This window comes from Megalobrama amblycephala, linkage group LG7 (genome assembly GCF_018812025.1).
Source record: "Megalobrama amblycephala isolate DHTTF-2021 linkage group LG7, ASM1881202v1, whole genome shotgun sequence".
Lineage (NCBI taxonomy): Eukaryota > Metazoa > Chordata > Actinopteri > Cypriniformes > Xenocyprididae > Megalobrama > Megalobrama amblycephala.
The window spans coordinates 23,643,188-23,660,701 of record NC_063050.1 but is presented as its reverse complement, the minus strand read 5'-3'; the positions used below and the strand labels follow the sequence as shown (position 1 = coordinate 23,660,701).

At 38.5% G+C, this 17,514-nt stretch overlaps 1 long non-coding RNA gene across 1 annotated transcript in view; it reads left to right on the top strand.

Annotated features, from left to right (window-relative positions):
* The first annotated feature begins 536 nt into the window (after nt 1–536).
* Nucleotides 537–17,514, top strand: part of LOC125272077 — a 70,532-nt gene continuing 53,554 nt past the window's right edge. The window contains exons 1-3 of the long non-coding RNA XR_007185761.1: nt 537–597; nt 794–910; nt 9,130–9,275. This is a non-coding gene — a long non-coding RNA (uncharacterized LOC125272077). The remainder of the gene's footprint in view (nt 598–793; nt 911–9,129; nt 9,276–17,514) is intronic.

Here is a 17,514-nt window from a genome sequence, read left to right as displayed (position 1 = left end):
CATGTCGTTCCAACCCGTAAGACTTTCGTTTAACTACACAACTAAGTTACCGCTTTCAAGCCCAAGAGAGATAGTAAGACATCATTAAAGTCATGACTACACTGGTTTAACCTTAACTTTAAAAAACGACGCGAGTGCAAAAAAACAAAAAAACAAAAACAAAAAAAACAACAACATAATTTATCACTTAACAAAATATTAATCTCTAACGCGCCTTCATTAGAGCATCATGACGCATGCGTGTTGTGTTGACGCGGGAACATACGCAGACTCGTGTTCACGAGAGCAGCACGAGGCACGAGTGTTGGTTTTAGAGTAGACATTGTTGTGAACTTGCGTTGGAGATTCATATTTTAGTAAATAAAGTGATAAAGTATGTTTTGTTGTGCAAATAAACCTCTCGCGTCCCTTCATAAAACTGAGGTTAAACCACTGGAGTCCGATGGATTTTTATGACGTCTTTCTTTCTGGGGCCTGAAAGTGGTAGTTGCGTAGACTGTCAATGAGGGGACAGAAAGCTCTTATATTTCATTAAAAAGATCCTCATTTGTGTTCCGAAGATAAACGAAAGTCTTACAGGTTTGGAACTACATGAGGGTGAGTAATGAACTAACTCTTTAAGGGTGGGTTAAGGGGAGGTCAACAGTGTAATTATCATAACTACAGAAATTAATTATAGCTGTAATTACATGCAGGTATTTTTTAAATATAAGTACAATGTAAAAACATCTATGTACAAAATAAGCACAAATGTGACACAAATAGAATTAACTCCCTGATAAAAAAATCACAGGTTTTCTGCTGACATCAACATCAAGGTGAATAGCAGGACATTTGTTGAAAAGTCACAGCAATCCTGCATCTAGATGGCAGCAAAGCAAAGACTGGGAATTTTTCATCAAAGCTTCAGGTAAGATGTTCCCCCAAACTTGTTTGTTTTAACCATATGTTAAAGTTTTGAACCTTTGGGTAAGATACCTTAAACTTAGGGCAGAAGGCTTTAAAGACCTTTAAAGGTGCCCTTGATTCAAAAATTGAATTTATCTTGGCATAGTTAAATAACAAGAGTTCAGTACATGGAAAAGACATACATTGAGTCTCAAACCCCATTGTTTCCTCCTCCTTATATAAATCTCATTTGTTTAAACGACCTCCGAAGAACAGGCGAATCTCAACATAACACAGACTGTTACGTAACAGTCGGGGTGTACGCCCCCAATATTTGCATAATGCCAGCCCATGATGTTCCCAACATTATAAAAGGCATTAGACAAGGGCAGCCAGTTAACGTCTGGAGCTGCACACAGCCGAATCATCAGACTAGGTAAGCAAGAACAACAGCGAAAAATGGCAGATGGAGCAATAATAACTGACATAATCCATGATAGCATGATATTTTTACTGATATTTGTAAATTGTCTTTCTAAAAGTTTCGTTAGCATGTTGCTAATGTACTGTTAAATGAGGTTAAAGTTACCATCGTTTCTTACTTTATTCACGGAGACAAGAGCCGTCGCTATTTTCATTTTTAAACACTTGCAGTCTGTATAATTCATAAACACAACTTCATTCTTTATAAATCTCTCCAACAGTGTAGCATTAGCCGTTAGCCACGGAGGACAGCCTCAAATTCACTCAGAATAAAACTTTAACATCCAAATAAATACTTTACTCACATAATTCGAAGCATGCATACAGCATGCATGACGAACATCTTGTAAAGATCCATTTGAGGGTTATATTAGCTGTGTGAACTTTATAAATGCGCTGTAATATAGTCGACAGCTGGTGTGGCAGGGAGCACGCGATTTAAGGGGGCGGCGCCGAGTGTAAATCAGTGCATTGTTAATGATGCCCCAAAATAGGCAGTTAAAAAAATTAATTAAAAAAAATCTATGGGGTATTTTGAGCTGAAACTTCACAGACACATTCAGGAGACACCTTAGACTTATATTACATCTTGTGAAAGAGTCATAGCCTATTGCTATTATGACAATATTAAATACACACAGACACACACACACACACACACACACACACACACACATATATATATCTTTGATTAGGATTTTGTCATTTGATTTTAGTCACCGTCCACTTTAACATTTAATTTGGAAAAACTGAATACGTTTCAGATGTATTCTGCAAAAATCAGGTAGGACTTTCACCCATGACTCTTTGTGCTCTAACAACTAAATTGGCAAATGTCTCCATTTATTTTCCTTAATAATATATTTATAGGCTGCATGCTAAAGTTAAATATAACTTAATAACTAAATATGCTACAATTTGGCAATAAATGCACACTGCCCTTTTAGATGTTGGATTTTTACAGGAAGCTGCTTCTCAGAGTGCATTTAATGCTCGTATTCACCCTGAGCTCTGGTTTAAACAAACACATTATTAAACTAGGGGTGTAACAATATATTGTGCCACAATGCCAAATGTCTTATGTTACCAGTAAAAATTGGCCTACATTATTTTAAATATATCTAGTCAGTGACAGAGTGTAAACATATTCATCTAAAATAATTCTGTATTTTCAGCTTCAGAATCATGTATATTTTTATTCTGGTGTCACCATTTTCCTGTGCATTGGGTTACCAGCACCAAGTCCAAGCCTATTTATTTCCACCCCTGATGTAATACCAAATTTAGCATTTTAATCAACAGTACATTTTTTGTTTATGTCTTGAAGTATCACAATAATATCATATTGTGAGTTCAGTATCATGATAAGTATCGAATTGTGACATGAGGGTATCGTTACACCCCTATATTACAGTATTTCACAATTGCTAAAACACATTTCTTGAAACCATCACTCATTTTCTCAAAACATTAAACACAAATCCAATCTTCAAACTAATTTCACAAAACCTCTGACTCTTATGGCAAAATCAAGCAAAGCTTTCAGATCATACACACATTAAACAATATATAAACACTACAGATCATTCATTAGACACTACATTAAAAAATGAAAAACACAACATCCAGAACATGGATATATACAAAAAAAAGTATATTGTAACACAGTAAACACATTTTGCCATTACATAAAATGTATAGAAATCACAAGTAATGTGAATTTAAAGTATACTGTATGTACTGCAAGTACAGTATTATATTCAATATTATATAGTATTGAATGTCTTAAATATATACAGTACTTACATACTGCAAACATACAGCAGTCTAAATACAAATGACTAAAAGGTCAAAGAAAACTCTAAATGGAAAAGCATGATACAGTACACAAAAAACAAAAAACAAAAACAAAGTTCAGAGTCAGTGAGAGATTAATTCTGCTTCACGTCTTCATGTTGGGTCCGGCCTAAATCAAGTCAAGTCACCTTTATTTCAATTGCAATTTATACTACACAGATACTAGTCTAGTTTAGTATAGTATAGTATAGTATAGTATAGTCAAAGCAGCTTTACAGTGATAACAGGTACATGATGATCAGTAATGCAAAGAGGGTTCATTTTGGCTGTACAGCTCTAAAAGAAAATAGTGTCATTGTTCAGCTGAAGTCAGTTCAGTGTTGATTCACTTACATTGTAAAGACCATCAATTATTATGTAAATTACTGTAATTATTTTCCTCTATAAAGCAGTTCTGCAGAAAACAGTGATGTCATCATCTAGGCTAGTTTAGTTCAGTTCTCATCCTATAATGTCAGTACTGTCAGATCAATAATATTGTTGAACATTATTGAATATTGTTGAGGACATTTTCCACATCACAGGCAATGTCGTCTCTTGCCAGGCAAAGGGAAAAACCTGTGCTGGATCCAGCCTTGACAGCCTTGTCTCCACACCTTGCTCTTTCTCCTCATCATCCTCTTACACATACTCTTCCTCCTCTACTTTTCAGATTTTTCCATCTTTTGTTGGTATCATCATTCAGCACCTGTGTCACCTGTGCACTCTAAACTGACCTATATTTTATACAGTTGATTTGATCACATCATTAGAAATAAGTGTGAATAATTTTGAGTCATTGTGTTTAAAGGATGACAACTGTGTTGTAGTTGTGTTTAACTTTTGCCACATGTATTTACCATTTTGCAACACAGTGCAAAATGTGTTTTAGTGAGTAAGAATGTGTTTAGAGTTTTGCAAAAAGAGTGGATGAGATTTGCAAACAGTGTCTTAACTACCTGAACTTGTTTAAGGTTTTGCCTACAAAGTGACTGATTCGACAAATGGGTTTAGGCCACTGAGCATTGGGTTCAGAGAATGGGGTTTAGTGTTTTAGCAATTGTGAAATACTGTAAACACATTCTAGATGTCATTTAACTCCTTGACCACAAGAGGTTGATATTTCCTAACAAAAGCTTTATTGCGGAATATCATTAGCATTCCCTGCAGTTAAAAACTAACATGTGATTTCATCAAGTTTTATTGACATCTTGTTTTATGGACTGTTTCTCAAATTTAATTTCTCTCTTTGAGGTTTTGGCCTGATAACTGGAAATGGAGATTTTTTTTTTTTTTTTTTTTTTAACAACTATGCAGCTATGTGAAAGTGCGTTAATTCCCTACTACACAGCAGTGACTGAGAACCACAGGAGATAACATACGATTTATTTTTGCACAACAGCAATATTTGAAAAGATGGGTTCCGGTTTGTTTTGTCATCGATAGTTTGGCCATGTTTTTCCAGGTATCTAAGTGACACGAACTTGGCAGCTGTTAGTGAAAGGCAAGTGATTCTAGCATAGGGCAGATTGCCAAATTCCCATATATTCTAAATCTGTGTTTATGTAGTGCTATATCTGTTTGTATCTGTAGAGTGTATCACAGGGCTTTACAAAACCACACCTTTACCACAAGAAATAGAGTCTATTATGCTGCAAGCCACTTAGAATCCTTCCACAACTGTTCTGTCATGCTCCACAACACTCCCACTTTTCCACTTCTATCACGGGTACGTTCTAATACGCCATCCCAGTTGTTGCCAGAAAAGGCCCACCCTTGGCCCCCACCCACACCAATAACTGTTGCATGAGACCACATATTTGAATAGAGTAACTGGCCAGCTCTTTTCAGAGCTAAATTTATGACATTTAGGCCACCTCATTGGTTCTTAAACTGAACAATATTTCTATTTATACCAGCCTAAATAAAATCTGTTTATCATATAAAGCGTCTCTTCAGGAGACTTGGATTCAACTGTTCAATTTATATGGATTACTTTTACAATGTCTTCATGAACCTTTAGAAGCTTGAAAGTTTTGGTGAAATGGACTTTCAATGGAGGGACAGAAGTCTCTTTAAAAAGAGGTTTATTTAAAAATAATCTTAATTTGTGTTACGAAGATAACAAAAGCCTCATAAGCTTGGAACGACATGCATTGGAACGACATTTCTTTCCCTATAAAATATTACATTTGGTCACCTTTAATCTTGAGAAGACTTGTGTTGAACATTTAATGAACATTTGTGTCAGTTTGCACATTCTCTTGATGAAAAGAGACCCTCGCATGTGGATTGCAGGGCTGGCCTAGAGGTTTATACATGTAGCTTAAACAACTGAGTTGTATCTAGTTATGCTTATCAAACAACCTCCTGAATACCACCATCTCAAATGTTTTTTAGAGGGCATTTACACTTGTTGTTTTCATGTCATGATAAGATAGCAAGTTGATAAATAAAACCACATAAAGTGAAAAGGTGTAAATACTGCTAGATGTAGCTTTTATGCAGCAGTTGGCCCTGTTTCCAAAGAGCCTGTGATAATTCCTGACAAAAAAAAAAAGGTTTCATGAAAGTTTCCTCTACTGATCTCATTCTTCACCCCTGTATATCCTGGCACATAAAAGTGAATGGAACATCAGAGAGGCATACCGTTCTAGATTAGTTTCATAATCTTTCCTGCTCTTGTAGGATAATCCTTGCAGCAGGGTGCTCTGTGAACGTATCTTACATCATTACAGCCTTCATATTCTTCATATTGGCCACTCCAGTAGTTCCAGTAGGTCTGTGCCTTCTAGGAGCTTTAGGAGATGATAAGCCCAGTGGGAGACTTTGTGGATGGTTTCCTCTTAAATACTTTGTGCACTATTTGTATTAATAGATTAATAACTTTTCCAAAAGCTAAACTTCTCTTGTGCCACCCATATTATAACAGAATAATTTTTTCAACAGAGAAATAATATGACAGTTAAATCCTCCCAGAAGATCATATGAATTTTACAGTATGAAGTCTAAAGTTTCAATACAAGAAATGCAGTCCAGACCTGACCCATTTTAGGGATAAATCCGTATGTAGGCACTGAAATGTAGCTTACCATTGATGCCAAAAATGTGAGGGAAAACGTAATCAGTCAATTCAAATCGGTCTTTCAGAAGAGTATGCCCTGGTATCTTGTTTTTATTATGGAGGAACATGCATAAATGGGGTTAAATGACCCAATAGGCTGTGATTTTTAAAATGTTATTTCATTAAAATCATTTAATTCCTTGATATTCCATGTATTCTTCAAATATCTTTTATATGAGCCTGAGCAATGTCATTTCCATATGAAAATTCCATAAAAATACATTTCTGTATCATTACCAAGTCTTCGTAAAGAGGGCCAAATTGACCTATATGGATTTGACTTACTGTGGTATTATTTTAGCAATAATATTTTAAGGCAAAATGGACTTTCAATAAAATGTGGCCTTTACAGTACAAAGGCAAAAACAATTTTTGAAATCGGTGTTACCTGATTAGAGAAAACAGAGAAAAATGGCTGTCTTCCCTTTTGCCAAATAGTTAGGAAAACTTCAACACCCAATTCATACATGTACATACACTACAAGTCAAAAGTTTTTAGACACACCAGAAAGAATGTGAACACACAAACACACAGAGAGAGAGAGAGAGAGAGAGAGAGAGAGAGAGAGAGAGAAACATACTGGTCTTCATGTTTTATGGCAACTTTCCATAGACATAATGATTTTTATACTGTACAAACTGTATATTCTTTTGCCCTCAAACTTTCTGCATTTTTACATTTTCAAAAAAACTTAAATTTGTATGATTTATAAGCTGTTTACCTCATTGGGACAAAAAAAAAAAAAAAAAAAAAAAATTCACCACAAGGTCAAAAATTACTGGTATTACTTGCCATTTGGTCCCCATAATGTAGGGAATACCAGGTACACAAACACACACAATTTTATATACAATGAATATTGTACAATTCTGAACATTTTTGCATTTGAAGAAAAACATGAAATCCAGTAAGTCATTTTGACCCTTTTTAAGCATTCTTGTGGGGTTTTGAGTCATGCATACTTCGGTTAAATGTCCACGTTACCTAAGTGTCAAAACAGGATGTACTTTCAGGACTTTCAGGAAATGCTTAAGACCTGTACCACTTTCTTGTATAATTGGGCAGGTGGCCGCTTCAGTCACCGTGCTAAGCTCTCGGAAACAGCGTGTTACGTCTCACAGAGTGGGTGCGTGCCGGAGCGCGGTCCCCATCGGGAGACTTGCGGCCCTAATCATGGAAAGACTTGCGATGAAAAAGCCTGTTTGAGATCACCCTAAGTGAATGGGACAGCACGAGTAATACAGGGGTCTGTGTCGTTTTATAGTTCAGTGCCTGTGTTTTGAGCGTGCGCTCTTTTCAGCAACGTGGGTGGCGGGTTACACTATCATCCCTCCACCCTCCAACTCCCCTCAGCTCTGTATTGTCATTGGCTCTTTGCAGCCCTTCTAGTCATCACTCAGCTGCTTGGAAAATGGTAATATTGTTTTTTTTTAATAATGAAAGCCTGAATTCCTAAATAGATGTGCTGAAAGAGTTGTTGTAACTGCAGATGTCCAAATTAGATTTACATATTAATTGTTTTCACTTAACACCAATAGCAGCAGCGGTGATACATTAGCACCAACGGCCTGCCCTTTCAGTGTCATCTGCAAAGGCACTCAGAGTGACATATAAACAGAACTGAGAAAAATAACTAGAAAGACACAGAGGAACTTTCCACTGCTGTGTGAGTTTCCTTTTCTCCCCAAGTTCATTTTCACTCCCTCCTCTCCTCTCTTAGCTTCCTCCACTTGTTTGCTTTTTATTTGTAGTGCCAAGCTTGGCATTAAATCTTATTTTTCTGTAAATAAACCAGTTTCTGGTAGGAATTACATGTAACTTGGTGTGAGGTCTGCTTCGTAAAAAGGGGCCTGGAACCTTTTATCTGAAATGTTTTCTGTTTGTGTCCTTTGTATAGATGCTTTCTGACAGCTTCGAATGAAAAAGAGCAGGTTTTATCGCGTTTTTTGTGGTGAGTTTGTGGAATTTTTCCCCTCTCCAGGCATTGTGGTCAGAGTTATTCGATGAGGCTGTATGTTCCCCCATTTCGTTCCTTTGTTCTCGGCTGTCCCGTAAGTAGTTCCAGGGTTTCGAGTGCTCTCTCTTTCTCTGTGAAGGTCCAATGTGACACCTGCTGTGGTGAACATGAATGGATTAAGGGAGTCTGGATGCAGCTGCCCATTCCCACCACTGCCAGTGGTCTCAGAGTACCAGCAAGAGCTCGACCTGAGCTATAGTGCACTTGCATTTTTACCGCTTTCCCTTAATTATTAAAGTCAGCCTTTCCTCATTCTGTACTCTTGAATATTACATTCAGAGTGAACATATCGAAGATCTACCGATAAAGGGATTCTATGAAGCCCCTTGGTTAAGGGCTAGAAAACACATCTGTCCACCAGAGGTCAGTATTTTATTAAGAAGTACTGATGTCAGGAGCTATTTAGTCATTACAGTATAAAGTAATTTGAAGTTTCGTTCAAAAAGTTTCCTTCAATTTTCCTAAAACCTTTTTTTTTCTACTTATAATGAAATATATAATTTTTTCAAATACATAAATTAAATCTATAGATAAATAATACACTGAAAATCCAAAAGTAAATCCAAATACCATTACAACATGCCCCCTTAGGTGTTTTGGCTTAATTTCTTGATTTTATATTATCTGCTATCAAAGTTAAACTAATAAACACTAAGCTAAAGACCCATACTTAAGCGATACTGTGTCTGTTAAAGTGGTTTCTATACTGGCCTGATCTGTTTTGAGCGTTTATACTGGAAGTACATAGCAGCCAATGACAGTCTATTGCTCTTCTTCCAGCATCTGAAGCCATCGCCAGCATAGCCCTTCTCACACTGGCAAGTGTACGAGCCTTCTGTGTTCACACAGCTAGCTTGGTGGCTGCAGCGATGGTTGCCTGTCAGACACTCATCTTTATCTGTAACGCATAAGAGAGGAAAACTCAGGTGAGAGCTATTGATGAACTCGCCTGTCTGTAAAAATATAAGGGCTGGATTGTTAATGTATTTTAGACTCAACATATGTCTACTGATTTTTTTTTTTTTTTTTTGTATCAGACTGCTGAGTCAGGCTACTGAATCAGGAAATTAATTGTGTAAAATGTACACAACGTGGTCACTTATTCTAAATCACTTCAACCCCGTCTCTAGTGTCTCACAACTTTATCTGCCGTTACCTACTGTCATTAATTCAAATATCAACATTTACACTTTGAAATTAATCAGAGATGGTCAATAGAATGTTCTTATCACAAATTTGATTTCCCCCCCTTATATTATCAAAATTATGACAATATTATGATAATGTTATAATTTTGATAAAATAAAGAGAAAATATAATGATATTTGTTTTATATTATCAAAATTATATTTACATTATTGCTTACTACTTATATATAAGGTACCTTTTTGTCAACACCATTAGATATTTATGACCTTATGATATTTATGATTAAACAGAAACAACTGTATTGTAAAAAGCACTATATAAATGAAGATGACTTGACTTTGATAATAGTAATTTCAAAGTTAGTCCATATTTTCACTTGCTGTAATCTGGTGATTATATGATCTGTCTTTTTTTTGTGACACAACCACAATATTGTCAGCTCCGTCAGCACAAACTATAAAATAACTGGATAATAATAATAATAAATATAGCTGCAAGCAGCAATTATCAAGGCCAAGCAGGAAATGCTTAAAAGAAGGCACAACAAGTCATCCCAGCACAGCTGGGAGCATCAGACATACTGCAACATTAAGCAATTAAAGATATATTCAGGCAAAATGACAGAAAAATCATAAATACCGTCAATAATAATGATTTAATGATTCATCACTTTCAACCAATAGGTGGCGCTGTGACCAAATTGCTGTGGTATGGTCAAAGTAAGGTGGCAGTGACTCATGCAAAGTATGGTGTCAATATGCCAAAGCATTGCAGAGATACAGCTTTAAGAGTCAGTTTTGCATCATGCCTGAAATTCATTGCTCCGGTATACGAAAACGGTTTGACGTATCGGCTTGAAATCCATCTTTCTGTCAGCATGGTCTGAAGATGATATGGTTCGATTTTTGTGAATATCGGAGCAACGGTCTAGGAGGAGTTCGAAAAAGTAGGTTTTTAAAGAAAAACAATATGGCGGACGAAGTTCAGCCGACTATGGCAAATTTGATATCTGTTATCAGCATGACCCAAGAAATCTACCGAGACCAGTTTCATTACAATAGGTTAATATAGTCAAAAATTATTAGCAAATTATTAAAATTATTTTTGTAAATTTTGTTATAAATTTTGACCACAAGGTGGCGCTGCGGCAAAACTTTTTGTGTACTGTCAGGGCATGGTGCCAAAGACCCATACCAAGTTTCGTAATGATACGCTAATGCATTCATACAGCATTTTAGCACAAAATTCAAAATGGCCAACAGCCAAAATGGCCAACATGGGAAAATTTGATATCATTCGACTTGACATGATGCCCCGAAGAGACCAAATTTAAGATTTTTGAACAAACCGTTCAGAAGTTATAAGCAAAAATAGCCATTTTTTTGTATCTCTGGACCAGTAGGTGGCGCTGCGCCGAAATGCTGCATGTTGCCTCAGGCCATGCTTGTGATGATATACCAAGTTTGGTCTGAATAGGGTACCTGTCAAATGTCACAAGACCAAACCGGAAGACTGGTCTCATTGCATTCGCTTGTGAGAGAAAGTGTTAACAACAGTATGAACTAACGGAATATGAAGAAGAAAAATGAAAAAAACTATCAATCTGCATATGCGGGGGACATCGGTTATGCTCATCTTTGCTCGCTCCCTTTAAGTTATCTTGAATAAAACAGCTAATTTTTCATGAAGCACATACAAAAGACCTAAACCGGAAGTGATCTAATCCATTTCACAGAAAACGGAAGTTAGATTGTGCATAACACACACAATCTAACGATAAAGTGTTGCGGAGATACAGCCTTATGTCTATTTTTGCAAGTGCTACGTAAAAATTTGTTTGTGTGTTTTGCGGAAACAGTTTGAGAAATCGACTTGGATTCCATAACTTTTGTCGGCATGATCTGAAGATGATCTGGTTCAATTTTCGTTAAAATCGGAGTAAAGGCCTACTAGGTTTTTCAGAAAATTCAAAATGGAGGAAAAATTTTCATGACGGAAAATTACATCATAGGATGCAATCGATTCGTCTTGAGCCAAGGAATCAGAAGAAAAAATAATTTTGTTTCTTACGGTTCAAAAGTTATTAGCATAAACGTGAGTGCAACTTTGGACAGCTGGTGGCGCTAGAGGGATTGAGTTAGAGACTCCAAATTTGCTATGGTGACAGTTCAGACTGTCCTCTATCTGTGTGCCAAATTTCATAACTTTCCCGCAAGCTGTTCTATGGGCTGCCATAGACTTCCAGAGCGGAAACGGAAGAATAATATTAAGAACGGCAATTACAATTGGTGCCTATGCACCTTTGGTGCTTGGCCCCTAATTAGATAATTTTCCTCATTTTAAAGTCCTGTTAGAAGCTAGCAACACCACAAAATGACCTCTGCATGCAAAATATGGTTTTGTCAACACCATATAAGTTTTAAAAACAATTAAAGATTTTCTGATTGTGGTAACAGTTCTATTGATTTATCATAGTATTACGCAATTATTCATGCTGTAGTTTCAGTTCATTCACTCATTGAAGTGAATGCTAGATTTGATAATAGTTACAGTATAATCGATATTTGACACATTATTTTTGTATCTGATGGTGTTGACCCATATTGATTGATTGGGTAGCCATACACATTTTGGTGAGAAAATAGAAGCAACAGGCGATCAAATGGTCAATACATCTAAATATGCTGAACAGATTAATGAAAAATAATTCCTTGATACAAACTTTTCAGGTTTGTAGCTTGTTTTATGTTTTGTCTCCGTACTCAAGACTCAGTGAGAAATTTACTTGTCAAGAGCTAAATTTGGCCCAATACTGAGAAATTGAGTAATAACTGAGAATTTCTAAGCACACACATGCACGCACACATGCGCGCGCACACACACACACACACACACGACAATTGTTACACATGGCAAGCCTCACATAAATCAGTGTTTGTGTGGGAACAATAAATATCTTCAAACTGTCAAACTGTTTGGGCTGGAAGAACTCATGCATCACTTATTGTAACTCAAGTCCCATTCACACACCATAAATGATAACTGTAACAACATCTATAACCATATAGTAAATGAATAAGAAATAAAAATATAATTAGAATCAATTTCAGGGGCCGTATTCACAAAACATCATAAGGCTTAAAAGTAGCTCATAACTTGCCAATTTAGGAAAAACTCTTAAAAATAATGGGCGTGTCAGTCCTAATTTTAGGAGTGCTACATTTTTGCTCTAAGAGTATTTCACAAAGCATTTTAGTGCTGAAACTAGCTCCTAAGTCTGTAAAATGTTAGTAGTAGTCAAGAGGACTCCTAAGTCACTAAGACCAAATCACAAACAGTCCTAATCCACCCAAAGACACTGTAGCCTACACCATTGAGGCAATAGCGATAGAGCCTTGGGTGCTGAACCTTTTCTTCATAAATGCAATACATTTTGATTTATAGATTAGAATCTACGATGAGACGCCAAAAAAAAAAAAAAAATCTTTAACAAATAAATAAATATTGTCTGATTACTTGTGCCAAAGGTTTCACACTTACAAATGATTGAATAGATAAAAAAAAATATATAATAAGCGTATTTGGTGTGCTGCCCAAGGGGATCGAGGGCTCAGAGCTTGGAATTTAGCCAAAGAGTTCTCCCCATATCTCCAGCCGAGAGTGAAGAGCAGGGTGGCAGAGGGATGCAGAAAACTGTCGAAGTAACTATAGGCGAGTCGGCTCTCGTCTGTGTATATATTCCTCCTCTCGAGCTGATTAGAAAGACTGTTCGAATGTGTTTCTCCCAAACTTTGTTTATAATACGTAATTTGTCACTTGAATTCTGCATTCTCCTGAGATGCAGACATCCAAGAGGTGGACACTTACTAGTATACACAGTAAACTAGTACTCGTAAACTGTATATATATTTTGACTTTGGCAACATTTTTATTAAAAAATATTTATTTGAATAGGACAACATTTGTATTTTAAAACCATTATTTTAATATGGAAACATGACACCTCATTCTACAATATTTACATTTACATTTAGTCATTTAGCAGACGCTTTTATCCAAAGTGACTAACAAATGAGAATAGTAGAATCAATCAAAACAACATGAGAACAACAGTACGTAAGTGCTGTGTGAAGTCACAGTTATGACAGTAACGTGCTCGTAGCAAGGATTTTTTTCATTTTTTTTTTTAAATACACAAATAGAAGGAAGAATAGAAATCAAGGTAAGTGCTACTATTACTGGGTCAAGTGCTGACGAAAAAGATACGTCTTTGGCATTTTTTTGAAAATGGCTAGAGACTCAGCTGCTCGGATAGATCGTGGTAGGTCATTCCACAAGCCAGGAACAGACCCTGAGAAGGTCCGTGAGAGTGATTTGTGCCCCTTTGTGATGGCACCGGTTTCTGGAGGGCGCATAAGTCTGAAGTAGTGAGTTGAGGTATAGCGGTGCAGAGCCAGCGGTCGTTCTGTAGGCAAACATCAGAGCCTTGAATTGGATGCGAGCAGCTACTGGCAGCCAACGCAGACTGATGAAGAGAGGAGTGACGTGCTCTCTCTTCGGTTCGTTGAAGACCAGTCTTGCTGCAGCATTCTGGATCAGTTGTAGAGGCTTGACAGTGCATGCTGGAGCCGTATTTCTATGATTAAATCGCTGACTTCAGCTAATCACTGTGTGTATAGTCCATGGCAATGAAGTCAACCCCGCCCTTACTCTTAGCATAAGATTTCAGTCTATTCCTTAGTAAAAGTTTGTCTCAGCAGCTTTGTGAATAGGTTTTAAGAGAAAACTCTTAGCTAAGAACTTTTACTGCTATTTAGGAGAACTCTTAGTGGTAAGATAAAATGTTTTGTGAATATGGCACCAGAACTTTTTTCTTCCAGCTGATGAATGACAAAATACTGACAGCCAAGTAAAATTCATCCAACTTGAAAAGAATACTTAGTATAAAAATTATTGTTCCATGGTATGGACACTGTGAACGGGCCTTAAAAGTGGTAAAAGAGAATCAGGTACTGCTCTTCACTGTAAAAAAAAAATATTTTCAAGATTCATCACAACTTTTTTCTCAAATCTTTGATAAATCTTTGAGAACTTTGATTCACTAATGTTGTTCAGATTACATAATATTAGAATATAATATTATAAAGGCAACCAGGTTACTTGCTTTTTTTAAGTTAAACAATCAATAATTTTTTTACAGTGTTCAGTGCAGTCTACACTAAGTTCTGCAGTTTAGTCATGAATAACTTTATGCCTTTGTAGATGAAGATACCTCGACATGTGACTGTATCCTGAAGTGTTCCCAAGATATATCCATCCTTACAGACACAAATGAAACTCCCAAATGTGTTCCTGCAGGATTGGCGTTCTGTGCAGGTGTGCGAGAGACCATCACACTCATTCATGTCTACAAAAGACATAAATGATTAGTAGATGTGATAAGAAAGTCACAAGATAAAATTATCATTTCAGTTGTATGCCAGTGTGGTTCAGTTCTATCATAGGAACAACATACAACAATGGACCCTTTTCACAGACTGTGATGATGCAATCAAAGCAAATCTAGCAAATTGAATATATTTTTATAACACTATACTTTGTTATATTACCTTTATTAAATTTCAGAAAACGTCTATGTTAGTAATGTATGTCTGACATTACGTCAGAACGACTGAAGAATTGGGATCTCGTCTGAGAGCCCAATCACCTTTGAGTGGTAACAGAACAAGCCATTGCACATTGGCGAGTGAGATTATCATCGCAAGCTGCTCTTTCACTTTCAGATAAGGCAGCGTGCTGATACTCACTTTAAGTTTTCCACTGAGGAGGCAAGACGGGGTCCCAGCTGTGCCAGTGGAGGTACAGGAGTTGTGGAGATGTGATGTAACGTCTCCACTCCCTCCTTCAGGGAACGGGGGTTACATTAGTAACCTAGATGTTCCCTATCAGTCAGTCACGTCCAACGTTAAGTCAGAATGACTGACGAATTGGGATACCTATGGAAGATGCCACAACTGCTGCCCCTTCCAGCTCCCCGAGTAAGCCGCATGGTCCCCCCTCACCCGTTGGGGCAGAAGAAAGGAAAGGGCTTTGCATGAAGAATGTCAATCACTGATGTTCCATTTAACCCTATACAGTGAGACTATTGAATAACACTGGGAAAGCATGCCTATTCCAGCTGGAAAGGAACGCTGCAGAGACTACATCCTGCCCATAGGGAAGTAACATATGGAGTATACTAATTTAATGACAAGGGGCAGTGCTACATATGGAAGATCTCTGTGGTAGATCCCGCCTTGTGCAGGGATGGAGTCAATACCGTTACAGAGATGGCAGAGTGGACTCTGCCAAAGGAAAGACACAGGCTCGCCAACGGGGAAGCCACATGGTGGAAATACACATATGGGGTCACCAGGGGGGAACCACAGCATATGGGCATCTAGTCTAGTAAAGGGGCTGACCAATCGGACATTACACACAAGTACTAGACCTGGCGTCAGATGTCTCCACCACATCTGACTGCTGAGGATGCTGGAGGAACTCCACCAGGGTTCGCTAGTCGGGGAACTCACCTGAGGAGCTCGTATCCCGTCCTCAGAGGGGAATGGCGCTGCAAGCAGGACACCAAGCCGGCCTTCCTGTACATTACTTGTTTGTAGCCAACACATGCGAAGGAACCGGCTCCACTCAGAGATTGTAGAACCTGTTAAGTGTTGCCCAGCCCGCAGCTCTATGTAAGTTTGTAAGAGAGGATGCAACAACACCCAGGAGGACGCAACACTCCACAAGCTCTCACTCCAAGGGGGCATGGCTCATCTTGTGATTGGTACGCCAAGACGATGGTATTCACTATTCAGTGGGACAACTTCTGTTTGAATACAGCCTTTCCCTTCTCCTGGCCTCCATAGCAGACAAAGCTGTTCTGAGGTTCTGAAGCTCTGGGTGTGGTCCACTACAAATGCTAAGCATGAACAGGACACAGCAACGCATAGGCTGGGTCTGCCTCCTCCAAGGGCAGCGCTTGCAAGTTCACCTCTTAGTCCCTGAAAGGAGTGGTGGGAACTTTGGGCACGTATCCAGGCCAGGGTCTCAGGGTGACTTGAGAGTCAGCAGGCCTGAATTCCAGGCACGCTTCATTAACTGAAAATGCCTGCAGGTCCCCCCCACCCCCAGAGGTCTGGACGCCAGAGAGGGGCTGTCATGAGGAGCATCAGATCTGAAAACCAGGTCCGGGTGGGCCAATAAGGCACAACCATCAGGAATTGTTCCTCGTTCTCCCTGACCTTGCACAGTGTCTGTGCGAACAGGCTCACTGGGGGAAACGCATACTTGCATAGGTCCCAGGGCCAGCTGTGTGCCAGTGCATCCATACCAAGTGTCAGGGAATAAAAGAACTGGCAGTGGGTTGTCTCTGGGGATGCAAACAGGTCGAACTAAGTGACCGGCTGTAGATTGAGCGCACCAGGAAAGTGGGTGGCATGAAGCGACCTGAGTGGTAAGGGCGGCCTCCGCTTTCTTCATGGAGATGCAGGGCAACAGGGACAGCCCGAAGGGAAGGACCTTGTGCTGATATGTCCCTCAAACGCAAAGAATAGAAAAGGTCTGTGTTGAGGTAGGATTGAGACATGAAAGTATGAATCCTTCAGCTCGATCGCTGCAAACCATTCGCATAGCCGTGTCTGATCATCCGAATGACCTAACAAGATAGGCTGGTAAGGGCTAACCAGGCTTCGAGACACCATACAAGATGGAACAAGGGGACAACAGACATGCCCACAATGGCTACTAGGCAAAGAACTGCTGGGCAAAGTTCTCGACAGTGTCGGTGAAGAGACCGGCTTGGGAGATGGGGGAGTCGAGAAAGCAAACTTTTTTGACCTCCTTCAGCCAGAGATGGCGCTCCCTTGGCCTCGTCGTTGGCCTAGGTCCATCGTTGTGTGCAGCTCCTGCATCAACCTTGCATCAGAACTACCCTCCTGCAGCTCTTTCAGTGCCTTGGCCTGGTATACTAAGAGG